Below are 5,036 nucleotides of genomic sequence, written 5' to 3'. Positions count from 1 at the left end.
AACCTTTGTTCCCCTTTTACAATATACCCTTTAGACATAATTGGGATCAAAGCTACACACAAGGAAAACCAGGCCACATAGTTAAATACACATATCCAATTATGTGAACCCGTAAAAGGGGAGTATGTCACATACACCGCATGGAAAAAAGACAAATTACTGTGTCCTAACGTTTTGTTTATTCATGCAGCCAGTAATCGGCCAAAAAAGATGGCATATAATGTATGCATATCACAAGTTCTTCCAATATTATACAATGCATCCCAAGAGTTGCTATAACGGACTTAAATAAACTGGTCTCTATATTTGTAGAGAATGGTTTCAGAAAAGAGAAGATAATTACATGTATTACCAACTTCATTGAAGAAAATAATTTTCCTGGTATTAGATTTACCATCAATACCTTAAAACATCGAATTGGTCGAGGATAGGTCAATTTGGTGGCCTATCCCCCACCAAGTGTTCCTTTCCTCGGGGATGGGGGAGGGCCACACACACACACACACACACACACACACATTATTTTGGACACATAAATACTCTGTGATAGCATACACACACACTTACACACACACATATGCACACACTTACACACACACACACACACACACACACACATACGCACACAAAAAATTATACCACTGTTTTGGGGGGAAAAAAACGCACAAGTTTTGATAACACGCTACTAGAAGTATACTAATCTTCTGACATGACACAGGCTACTACTTCACTAGTAGAGGAATGATGGAAGAAAGAAGGACTCCAAAGCAGGACACAATGATGGTTTTTTACCAAGCTGAATGGCCTCTTCATAGAAAAGTCTTTTAATTGGTATCTTTTTTTACCAAAAGCATGTACAAACCCTTGAATAAATAAATTTCTAGTGTCATCAAGTATGAAAATTATAGAAAACAAGATTGCTTGACAACATTCGAGTGATATGGTGTAGCACACAAGGACAGTTTGTAATAAATAAATAAATTGGATGGTTTTTTCTGGCTTAGAACAGGTTTTATTGGGTGTTTGTAAAAAAAGTTTCAGTGGAAGACAATTGAATACTAAAAACTTTTGAGTAAACAAAAATCCTCATTGTTGGTAACATTATTTTTTTTTAAAATAGCAGGGTATTTTAACACACCGAGAAGTGTACGTAATAAATCCCAATACTTGTAAAATTGGAGGTAAAGTACAGTATGCGGCCTTTTTTACAAGATCTTGTTAAGACAGCTCGCCTTGAGTAAATCATAACAAGAAATAACTTTACATAATTTCAAAGATATTGTAGCCTTTGTCAAAAATAGGGGATAAGCTGGCAAGGATAAGCCACCAACTAAAGCACAGCTAAAAGAAGCGATGCAACTTGCCTGTAATAAAATTATATTGCCAGCGTGCAAACTGTAAATGCACCGCATCTGACTCGAGTCCTATAAAAGAAGGATTTACGTAGCAACCTTTGCAACGCAGTGCCGAATACTACTGTGGCGCATGTGGTAGAGAACGCCTTGCAGTCATAATGCTAGGCTCTCACAACGTAACTCTTATGCTGCTAATAAAGCAATACAGTACTACTCATATACAGTAGCTAAGCCATAGTCTGCAATTGGATTGTTCGCAACCAAAGCAAGACCTCTGAATTCGGGTACGCAACACACACAATCGCCAAGATGGCCGTGTGCTAACTGTGGCGCAGCATACAACCCATCTCAAAGGTGATGAGAATCGTGGAAACACTAACATGGATATTGCAAAAAACACGGATTACGGCATCGCTTAAGGTAAATAAAGCTTCTGTAACCATATGTACAATAGGATTAGAATAACATAAAGCATATGTATGTTCTGTTAACAAACACAATAGGCGTAGGTAATTAGCATGAAAAGTAATGATACAACATCTCATAATCACACACATAGTTTGAGTACACAAGAAAGTGGCTCCGAAAATATAGACGCAGTAAAAACAATAAACCCCCATCACAAGGGATAACAAAAATAGGAATAGTCATGCGTACATAAAGTGGGTCTTGTTAGAGTCCGCATACATATACAGATATACAAGCACATGTGAAAATGTCACATGTAGAATATCTCACATATGCATATACGAGTTGTGTAGCAGAAAGCATAAGGCTGATATTTGGAAAAATGTATTAATTGAAGGGATTCACAGTGATGGTCCGCATTACCTTGGATATAAAGCATCTACAAGGGGAATAACATGGATGGCAATGACAAACAATAACCAGGTAAAGTAGTGCATAAGGCTTTGCACACCATTCATTTTTTCAAAATACTAAAACAAAAGTGGTAGGGATAAGGTTCCTTTGAAGCATTTCTAGAATGTAGAGATCTCCTTTTATGTGTACTAGGTGGTCTAAATATGTGTCAAGAAATGAAATATTGTCTATAACAACCTCCTGTGAGGGCATAAGTCAAATGTTTCAGCTGATTTTTTTGAAAAATAGTGATATTACAAACAAAACGCTGTCAAAATTTTCAAAAAAACTAGTGATAGTGAGCATTAACCTAGCAGTGAAGGCATGAATTACCTTGATAAAAAACATATACAATAATAATAACACGGATGGCGATGGTGGTAAACAAAAACTAGGTAACATGGTACATAAGCCTTTGCATATGAGTTATTTTCAAAGTACTAAAACAAAGATGTTAAGACATAAAGTTCCTTTATAACATTTCTTGAAGGTAAAGATTTCCTTTTAAGTTTACTAAGTGGTCTAAATATAGGACAAGATACGCGACGACAAGCTGTAACCAGGTAAATTGATACATAAGAAATTGTATACGCGTTACCTTTTTCAAAGTATCTTTTTGATATGAAGTTCCTTTAAAGCATTCTCTTTAAATGTACCAAAAAGTTTTTTTAAGGGTCAAGATATGAAAGAGTTCTGATGACTTCCCCCTTAGAGGGCATAAGTCAAAAGTGAACAAAGGTTTTTTTTTTAAAATGAGTGGTATTATGAACAAAATGTTGTCATTTTTTAAAATAAAAATTGTATATACCATAGAAAGTGGGAGTCATACACTAATAATTGGGGCAACAATTAGGTATAGAACATAAAAATATTAACACACATGTGTGTAAATGTTGCTGACAAACAGGGGTACACGCAGACAGCTAGGATGAGCATCACTCGACACATATTTAAGCTACAACAAATTCGGGACAAGCTCATGGTAGCGCATAATGGGAAAAAGAGAACCAATCCAATAGCAATTAGAGACCCTATCTCCAAGCCATGTAAACCCATAAAAACTTTCACAGAATGCAATCGACCCTACTTACATAGACGAGCAAAAGAAAACATAAGATATGTCTAGGAGTATGGTTGGGGTCCGGGGGGGTGACAACAATAACAAGCAGTGGGGATTGCTTGATATACCTGTCACCCATTTAGTCCAAATTAATTGTACTTGTGGTTGGTTGGCAGGTAAAGATCCCTGCTCTTGCCTAGTAGGAGTTCCGGCTTTAACTCCTACTTTGTCATGTATCAAAATATCTTGTAATGAATTCTAAATCAAAAAATTTCTTCTTTGTTTTGTTCTTTACACAATATGTTTTTGCAAACAGTATTTAAGTCTCTCAGTATATGATTATGAATGATGGGATTTTTAATTCAAACACACACACACACACACACACACACACACACACAGAGAGAGAGAGAGAGAGAGAGAGAGAGAGAGAGAGAGAGAGAGAGAGAGAGAGAGAGAGAGAGATGTATTTTGAACTTTCAAGGTGGCATTTGGTGCCAATTGGTGATTGTGTCACTATAATACTACAACCAAGTGGTAATGATGCATTTAGGCAAATTGATAAATGCATAATGATTGATGCCAATATAAAGATCTAAAAAGAGTATAGAAAAACTTGAAAATAAGATCTCATAGTGATGTGATCAACACACAATCAATATGGTGCATACATATAGGGACTCTTCCCTAGGGCCCCAATGCCCCATCTCGCATTGAAGAGAGTAGGAGCTAAGTTGGGTTGTTGCTCAAGTGCAGAATGTGGATAAGGGGATAGGCTCAAGCATGCAGAGGTGAGGAAAATCTCTTCTCTCAAAGAAGAATATACTTTTGTAATTGGGGGCAATGCTGAAGTAACATTGGTGGACATGTGAATATCTCCCATGTAGCACCTTAGATGGCTAAAAGACAAAAGATTTACTACCTGTTTGACACCAACTGGACTATGTTTAAGTAGCAAAGTACTTGCAAACTATTTCCCTTATCCCAAAACTCCTTAGCTCATGTGAGTAGTTGTACAACTTAGTAACATATCATCTGAATAGAAATTCCATTCAATGCAATTACAAGGCATGAAGTTAGAGACGGTTGATCTCACAACTCACAAGATAATGCAAGTAAACAAAAGAGCCCTGCCTTCTCAAAGTATCCTCCATTATTCTCCCTTGTTGAAAAACTACTTGAGTGTAGCCCCTTAGGTATATCTGCAAAGAGAGTCACTTAAAAGAAATTAAATTAAAATGAGAATCTATCAAATGAATACATTAAATTGGGGGATTTTCATATAAGAATATCTTGTAAGAGGTGGTACATGATGTGGTGATCTTAAGATAAAGAAAGAAATTGAATAAACAAGATGGTGTATTATATTTGGGCCTATAGAGAGAATTGACTCATCAAAGAAAATTCGAATGTTGTCAGTAAATGTATATTAATAGATTACATCGAGGAATTACATACTTGGAGATTCTCTAGAGAAAGAGCTAGTGATCAAACTAATAATAAGCAACCCTAAATTGGTGAATCTACAGTCGTGCTATCTAAATTGGCGAATCTATATTCGTGCTATCTAAATGGGCAAATCTGCAAGGATAAGTGATGTTGTGTTAATCAATGAATCTTCACTAGGATGGGTATTTACACACCACATAAATTGGTCAATCTTTGTGCACGTAATTAATGGATTAGGAAAGGCATAAAAGACAAAACATTTCCTTCTTGTTTGACACCTAATTGGAGTATGTTTGAGTAGCAAAGTACTT

Source organism: Adiantum capillus-veneris, chromosome 24, assembly GCF_014529385.1.
Source record: "Adiantum capillus-veneris isolate H3 chromosome 24, ASM1452938v2, whole genome shotgun sequence".
Lineage (NCBI taxonomy): Eukaryota > Viridiplantae > Streptophyta > Polypodiopsida > Polypodiales > Pteridaceae > Adiantum > Adiantum capillus-veneris.
This window is presented reverse-complemented; position numbering follows the sequence as displayed.